At 34.5% G+C, this 9,124-nt stretch overlaps 1 long non-coding RNA gene across 4 annotated transcripts; it reads left to right on the plus strand.

The window, feature by feature from the left end:
- The first annotated feature begins 534 nt into the window (after nt 1-534).
- Nucleotides 535-3,365, plus strand: LOC141665010 (uncharacterized). 4 transcript variants are annotated; one of them, XR_012552065.1, is made up of 6 exons: nt 535-838; nt 1,560-1,738; nt 2,181-2,270; nt 2,550-2,591; nt 2,794-2,876; nt 2,989-3,365. It is a non-coding gene; the product is annotated as an uncharacterized LOC141665010 (long non-coding RNA). The 4 variants fall into 4 exon arrangements; XR_012552066.1 differs by having other exon boundaries at nt 547-838; nt 1,639-1,738; XR_012552063.1 differs by lacking the exon at nt 1,560-1,738 and having other exon boundaries at nt 558-838.
- The last annotated feature ends 5,759 nt before the right edge of the window (nt 3,366-9,124 follow it).

Consider the following 9,124-nt stretch of genomic DNA (forward strand, 5'->3'; position numbering starts at 1 on the left):
TTATCAATCATCAATAAACTTTTGACCCCTCAAATATATAACATTATATACATCAGTCATAAATATTTATACCTATTAATTCTCAAGATATAAAATTTGGCACCTTTTAACTTTTTTTACCATTACCGGTATAAATTGGAGAGACTAAAAACATATTTTATTCTGCTCTGAGTTATATTGTTAATGGTTAAAAGGTACATTTATTATCAGTACACTATATTTGACCTGTAGCAACATATTTTTTGGTATTACAAGCAAAAATGTTGTCTTAAGTCACTAAATTTTGATCTTAGGTTACACTTTTTTTTTGTGTTGCAACAGAGAATAGCCGATGTTATCATAGACATAAATAAATTGCTATGCTAACACAAAATATAGTGTTAGTATTAATATTATAATTAGTGTTGCCACAGACCTAAATATTTAGGCGGTAATAATGATGGGCCAAAATTTTGCCCAAATTTGACAAAATTTTAAACCGCCCAACAATAAAATTTTGACCCGCTCTTTTTATTTTTTAATTTAAAAAACCAAATTTTGACCCACTAACTCTCTTATACACTCACAAATATTACTCTATCAAAACATTTTATCAAGAAACAATCTCGATGGGTTCTTAGTTGGGGAAATTAGGGTTTTAAATTAGGAATACTGGGTTTCTTAGTCGGGGTCATATGGGACCAGAGATTGAAGACCGTAATTAGGGTTTGTAGATTGCGATTTTTTTCTCAGTTCAGCAAATGGGTTCTAGCAGCCACTTTCTTGGAGTAAATTCGGTATCTAGTAGTCGGGTTCTTCCTTTCTCTTCTCAAATTGGAGCTTTTTTAAAGTGTGCCGGGTAAGTTCTCTGATTTGTGTGTATTATAATAAGGGGTAAAGGGTTATTTCGAAAGAGGAAAATGAAGATAATAAGGTGTTTGTTGAATTTAGTTGGGAAATAATCTAAACTTTGTCTTAATTTATATTATTGTTATTCTAGTCATTTGTTTCCAGGTTTGATAGTCAGGCCTGTTAGTTGAAGTGGTAATATGACTGCTTACATTTTTTATTAGGAAGTAATTTGAATAAGTGGAGGTCTTATCAAGTTTGTAGGATATAGTTCCTAGTTTTTAGCTATGTTTGTGATATGCTACATTAAAAATCATCTTATACGTTTTTTCATTTGTTAAGTTGCAAGAAATAAACATCTGCATTTTCTCTGTATTTCATTCTTTGTTCCAATATAATTATAATTTATAATTAGTTATAATCAACGGTATACCTATTCCTATATAATAACACCAAAAGAATATAAATCAATATTTTAATTCCATGTTCTGCACCAAAACTGATGGTATCGTATGCATCTTACTTTGTTTATATGCTTTTTGATGGAAACCTTATTTAGAGGATGGTGGGGTGAACAGTAGAACTAGACATTACTTTGTTTACACTTCTGGTTTGCAGGTTTACTTGTGAGTTTTGTTAATTAGTTTTGTCTGTTTAGGTTGGTCTGTGTATGGTCAAGACCATACTTGTTGTTTACTCAGTCTGCTGATTTTGCAATTGTTTGCGCATAGGAAGATTAGTAGATGAAAATTTGAATTTTAAAGAAGAATGAGCTGTATTTTTGGGTTTGATCTGTGAAAATGTGTATAGAACAAGGTGATTCAGTTGTTAAAAAAGCTCTGAAGAGTTTGTGTTGTGAGAATGGATGGTCTTATGGTGTTTTTTGAAGTTTTGACCAGACAAATTCTTTGTAAGTTTCTTCTTTTTCCTATGTATGTTCTGGTGAATCTTTGTATGCATGTCATCTGTTTATGTTCCATATATGCTTATAGTTTTAAGTTTTTTTTATTTATTTTGATGGTTAATATTTAGACCTTCATGTCTGTAAGCCTTATTTTCACTCTAATTTTGATCTCATTTTCTGTTTATTACTTTGTCTGTCTAATCTTTTTTTTTTGTTTCTTAATTTCTTTAAAACTTTCCTATTAAATTTGGTTAATTTTTTCTTCAATGCTTAAATTATTTGAAGTGATAATCCTTTATAAGATTAATTATCATAAAAAGATTGGTAATATTGCAACATAATGTGGTTAAACTCCAAGAATCTTGTATTAAATAGACTTGTGCCTTGAAAATATATCATAGTTAAGGTTGGAGATTAGTTTTTATGATTCTTGTTTTTGCAAATTCAGATTGTTGACTGTTGAAGAAACTTAATTTGATGAGCAAATGAGAGTTGTGGTAGATGATATGTGTCTACAAGTACAGATGCTAGGTGGAGGGTATGTCCATTACTTTCACTTCTGAATTAATTGGTATGCTAATGTGTTTGTAGAATAATTGGTGAAGCGATTTCTTTCAGGTATTTTTTTTAAAAGATCGTATCATAATATATACACCGAATTGATAAAATATATACACTTTAGTTCAAATGTTTAGATCCTAAAATGGAGCTTAATTTAAATTCAGTTCAAATGTTTAGATCTCTCTTTAAATTGTAAGAATGCACTTCTATTGAAACTAATTCATGTTATTTATCTGCTCTCTATTCAAATCTACAGGATGATTCCGAATTTCAGTACCAGTATGCTTCTGGAATTAAGGTACCACTTTCCATTCTTTAAGTTGAAGCATAATTGTAATAAAATAAGACTAGTTGTGAAAATCTGTTTGCTGCTAATTTAGTTACAGCTCGTGCTCCCATTGTTTTCATTCGATCATAGAATTTGCTGCATTTTCTGAGTTCTAAAACTAACTTTTTCCTTCACAGACAATTGATGAACTCTTTCTAATTTATAAATGCAGCTTGCACAGCCCTTGTGGATGCTGGTATCCCCCTGAAACATCTTGTTAGTAATGTAGCTGATTTTATTGCCGAAACCATTCAGGTCAGGCAATCAATTTGTTCAGTATTAAAGCATATTTCTACTTGTATACATAAGAAATTGATGTGGGTTGGGATGTTTATCTGACAACATATCATCATTTTGACAATTGTAGGGAGCCGGGGGAGCAGTTGGACTGGCTTTGGGATACTTAAAATTGGTTTATGACATTGTACGAAAGGCTGATGGTCTCTGCATTGCGGATGAGGTGCAAACTGGATTTGGTCGAACAGGAAGTCACTACTGGGGTTTCCAGACTCAAGGCGTAATTCCAGATATAGTTACAATGGCAGAGGTTACCTCATTAACGTTACAAGTTCTCTGTAAATACAAACCAGTATTCTGTAATCTGAACTCGACATTGTGGTCGGAGTTCTAGTTATGTTCTATACTTATAAACATTAATGGCGTGTATAAAACTCCTCCCACATATGTGATTTGGAACTTTGTATTGTGTTGAATTTGAACTTTAATTTGAGTTTTTAAGTTAAATATTGTATTTAAGTTTTTAGTGTTTCAAGTGTGACCGATTGATATATTTATGTTAGTAAAAATTAGAAAAAGTGTTACAATAAATACCAGAATGTTAAAAAAGAATGTTACAATAAGATATAAAAATGTTACCAAAAGATTGAATTGAGTGTTACAATAGCAAATATGGTGTTACAAAAAAGTCTATTCCAATATATTTTTGGTGTTACTAAAAGATAAGGCGTGTTGCAACAGAACTTTGTTTACACTTTCAACTTGTTACCATAGAAATAGAAAATGTAACTATAGGTACTCTACTATAACATATCGAGAGGTGTTACCAAAATTTCAAAAAGTGTAACCGTAGACACCTATTGTAGCAGGGGCCAATCCAACACCCCCAAGTTTTCAAAAAATGTAACCATAGCTCGTGTTTTTGCTTTAGATAACACTTTTTGGCCATTTTAACACTTTTTTTTTGTGTTGCTACAGGTCAAAAATGGTGTAGTGTATATCTTCAGGGTTGAAAAGTACATTTCTCATATCTTAAAGGTTAAAAGGTACATCATAACATACTTTAAGGGCTAATAGATATAATAAATATCTAAGAAATGTACATTTTCACCCTCAAGATAATAAAAATGAACCCGTAACGATACAATTCAGAGGGTAAATGTCTTTTTTACCCCTTCAATTTATACCAGTAACAGTAAAAAGGTTAAAAGGTACAAAATATCATACATTCGGGGTTAAAAGGTACGAGTTCAAATATTTGGGGCTGATGGGTATAATTAGGCCTGGCAATTCGTTCGTGTTGTGTAATTTCATGTCGTGTATTTTCGTGTTTCGTGTACTTGAATGTTAAACACAAAACTGACATGTTTAGGCTTCGTGTACTTTCATGTTCGTGTACTTTCGTTTTGTGTCGTTTACTGTCGTGTATTCGTGTAATTTTAAATTTAAATATTAATTAAAATAAATAATTATATAAATAAAAATATTACATTTTTAGGTAAAATTTCTACAAAATATATTAAAAGTATTTATTTATATCACATTTATAAACAATATTATAAAATTAAGTAATATTATAAATTAAATGTGTATATATTTATAAAGAATATTCATATTTTTATTATAAAAATTATTAATTATACTATTTATTATTGTCGTATATTTCGTGTTATGTCGTGTACTCGAAGGGCAAATACAAAACCGACACTAAATCTCGGTCGTGTACTTTCGTGTTCGTGTATTTTCGTATCGTGTACTAAAAAGATAAATACAAACACTAAATTTTCGTATAGTTTTTGAAGGATGGTATGTGAAATAAAATCTAAAGATGGAATATGAAATGTTTGTACAAGACAGGAAATACTATTCTTTTACATAATGTAGTTCAAGCAGTTCCATCGTATGCAATGTCATATTTTCTAATTCCTAAATCACATCAAATGTAAGTAATATTAAAGAATGATGAACATTTTTTACCGGGGATCGAATGATGTTTGCAGGAAAGGAATTAAATGACTGTTTTGAAAAAATATAAATATATCAAAGACTCTGGGAGGGTTGAGGTTTAGAAACTTGTATGAATTTAATTTGCGATTGGTAAACACTGTTGAAATTTTATAAGTAACCATAACTTTTTAGTTGTGTGAAGTATTCAAAACCAAATACTTTACAAATACTACCTTGTTTGAAGCTACAAGAAGGAGGGGCTACATCTGGTTAGGGTTATCACAAGTTAAGGAAGCACTGGAAAAAGATTCTAAGTGGGTTCTTGGTGATAGGGAAACTGCTAAGGTGTTTAAGGACCCTTAGGCTAGATAAAATTTTTGGGTTCTGATTCGCTAGGCAGCCAAGTGAAATTGGGATCAAGCGTTACTAGGCGGCGACACAGACTAGTAGTCAGGCGGCGAACTGAGTAGGCACCAGGCGGCGACATGGACTAGTCGCCAAGAGGCGACTCAGATTGGTGTTAGTCGCTAAACATGCGCTAAAATTCACGCAAGTATACGCGTTCGCAAGTAGTATAAGATATAAATCATATTCGTTCACACAGAGACTGGTTTAGGTTAAGTTTGTAATTTATGCACTTATGCAACAATGATATGGTTATTATTCAATGCAATAACAATTTGAGTTTTGATTATACTAAAATTAGCTATTGAGAATTATACTAGAGAACATTAACTAAAGAGAGTAAAGAGAGTTGAATAATATATAACACAAAGATGGGATTCTAACTTCATTAGGTACTTCATTCAATAGCCTTTTCGTTCTTAACCTTAACATGTAATGGTGATGACACTAATCAGATAACACGAAACTGATAAACGCCAAGTTTCGTTGCACGAATACCATACTGCCAGACATCCACAAAAGAGATAAAAGTTGAATATACACCAATTATATTGAGACCCTATATGTCTATAGAAGTTGACAACATAACGGTTTAGTGCACAAGTTATCTATCGTGATTACATAAGGCAAGTAAGATGATTAAAATTGCCTACAAATCATGCATAACAATAACACATGAACCTATGCTAGCATGACAAGTTCTAAACCCTTAAATTCACTTTTGCTTCATTAAGAATTAACACACTATCTTACAAGTTCGCGACGCTCATAAGACGAATAAACACAACCAATACTAGATTATCATACAATCACCACACACTAAGGTATCAAAACAAATCAACTAAAGAATCCATAAATAAATCCGTTAGAACCCCACGATAACGATTAGCTCATAATCGGACTCATCATCAACGTGGATTCTGATGAAAGCATGGTATAATAAATGTAGTCTTTATAAACGAATAATAAATAAAGTACAAAACATGAGTATAGGTTCAAGAATAAGAAAACTAGCATACATCGTTACAACTTAAACAAAGAATCACAAGTTAAAACTAGATCTTCTTCGCCTTGGTTGAATTGTGCTAAAACGGTCTTCTTATGCCTTCTCTTTGTGCTTTGGTATGTCTCTTTATAAAAAATGAGCTTATTTATGTATATATAGCAGCCCCATGCAGAGTAGAAGTCTTATGGATCAAAAGCCCAATAGAATCAGGATTTCTTTTCTCGACCCGTAGAATAACTAAACCAATCAACAGCAACATCTCAACAAATGTAGTTATTCACATAAAGATCAATCAAACCTCACAATTCAATCTACAAACCAGAGACGTGCGTGTGTGCAACTGCTTACAGATATACTAGCGCAACTAGATCAATAATCATGACTCACTACTCATCAAAGCAGTCGCAAGGTTATAAATAGAATAAAAGCTAGATTTAAAATAACTTATAACACTTCAATTCTTATATCGAGGTTTACATGGATTCATGCTTTTATTCAAAATAAAACAACACAAATATGCTTATTTGACCGTGCAATGAGTGAGGTCCACAAAAGACTTATACAATAGCACCCATGTAGCGAGTGTTAGGTTAGCGGATCCCAGATTATAAAAGCCTTAGGTCACTAGGCACAAAGTCCCCTAAGAACTTAATAACTCGAGTACTAAAGAGGCCACTCGTGATAAATTTTACATAACACTTATATATATATTTTTTTCTTTTTTTTCCAAATTTCTGAACGAGTGTGTTTCGCTCCATCTCGCTCAACCCTAGACTACTCATATAAATATGAGCCGGCTACTAGCCAATTGACACCTAGCCACAAAACTAGCAATGAAATCTAATTTTCTCCAGTTTTTTAAATATCCATGTTAATTTATTACTAAGAGAATATCCTAAATTCTAAATATAAATAAGCGATTAAACCTTGACAAACAAACAAACCATGACCATGATCTAGCACTCAAGCAACCTATAAGATTTAGTGAAATACAATTGTCTCTAGCATGCAAATCAACTAATAAGATTTAACATCACTAAATACGACATCACTACACTAGCATCAACATCACAAATCAATCAGCAAAATCTTCTAAGGGATCATGTTATAATGCAAATGCATGAAACTATATGCACAAACTATCATAAAAACTACAAAAAATAAAAAAACTACTACATGGAAAATATGCAACTATATGCACTAAACTATCATGAATATGCAAACTATATGCGACTCACACAAAACATATTCCTTCAATTACTACCCCCGAACTTAAAATATTCACTGTCCTCAGTGAAGGTAATAGTAAGGAATCAGGCATACCTATCCTGAATCAGGATCATCACCCTCAACGGGTGGAGTTTCAGGCGTGTCTGGAGGTGGATACACGGAGTCCTCACCAAATAATGGCCACTGAATGTCAAAACCTGTGGCTCTGAATACAGTCCCAAGTGCCTGGGTGAGATCACGTGCAAACCTTCTATGGATGTCGTGCATCGCATCCATCCTCCTCGCTTAACGCCTATACTGCGTCGTACCAGCTCCAACCTCTGCTCCTGCTTCCTCCTGCTCCTGCTGCAACGGACCAGCCTCTTCTCCCAACTGAGCTCTCCAAGCTGCTTTCCTTGCCTGCTGCTTCCCACCAGCAAAAGTCTGATCCGCTGGCCTACCACCGGGCAAATGATCATATGAATAACCAATCCCCTTACGATCAAGCTTGCCACCATACCACTCAGTCATGTTCAACAGCGTCGAACTGTCGATAGGAGCACTGGGAAGCTGCAGTTGCTCATGTGTGGGCCAATGAACACCAACTGACATGCATAACTTCGTCGCAATGGATGCATAAGGTATGGAACTCATAGTACCTCCTCTCAAGAACCTCAAAATACCCTGGTAAATAACCATCCCCAAATCCACATAGTCACCCTTAAGAATACCCCACAACAGATGAGCACGCTCCACAGTAATCTCAATCACATGAAAAGATGGCATGATGTTAGCACAAATAAACGAATTCCAAGCCCGTGCAAACTTGTTCATGCACGACGCAGGGAACATGGAGTAATCATTTGTGCCCTTCTTTAACTTCCAGTGAGTCTCAGGCACACACAAAGTAGCAACAATCAAGTCGTCCGGAGTCTTATCATTCCAAGTGTCCTGACCGGGCTTCCTTGCGGGTTGCTCAATCACCCTCCTTATCGCATCAACACTATACTCCATAGTCATCCCCCGTACCACCGTGAAGCCATTCTTCGCTGCCTTCGCATTAGCATAGAACTCTCGAACAACACTCATAGGTACAACAGCGGGAGTCTCACAAAAAGGAACCCATCCCATCTCCAGAATCATCTCCAATAACTTACCATCCTTTCCTGATGGCTGAAAACCTCGCTCCTTCGCTATATGCTTCGAGAGAAGCCTCGTGTACTCCGCTTCAGCCTCTGGAGTCGAAAACCTCGCCCTCACACCACCCGCAGATGAAGAATCGGTGGTGCTGCTGCTTACTTGAGTTCTTTGTCTCTTGGGTGCCATTGGGATGGAATAAGAGAGAATAAAAGATAAGTGTTTGAGAGAGATTTGTGTTTGAGAATTTGTGAAGTGGTGGAGAAGTTTTTGTATAAGTATGTATATATAGGTGGTGAGAAGAGAATTAGATATGGAATAGAAGTGGGAATTGATTATGAGAATCCTGGGAATAATAGGTTTGATTTGGAGAGGGAAATTTGGGATGTGGAAGAGTAAAATTCGGGTAGAAATTGATTTTATAGTAAAAATCCCGATTTTCTCTTCACAAACTGCTGTTTTTTATTTTTTCCGAGTCGGGACCACGACACGACTGCACGCTAGACCAGCGCGTGCGCACTCACTTTCTGCTAAATCGGCACGGGCGTGCGCTAGATTAGCG

Source organism: Apium graveolens, chromosome 1, assembly GCF_009905375.1.
Source record: "Apium graveolens cultivar Ventura chromosome 1, ASM990537v1, whole genome shotgun sequence".
NCBI classification, from domain to species: domain Eukaryota; kingdom Viridiplantae; phylum Streptophyta; class Magnoliopsida; order Apiales; family Apiaceae; genus Apium; species Apium graveolens.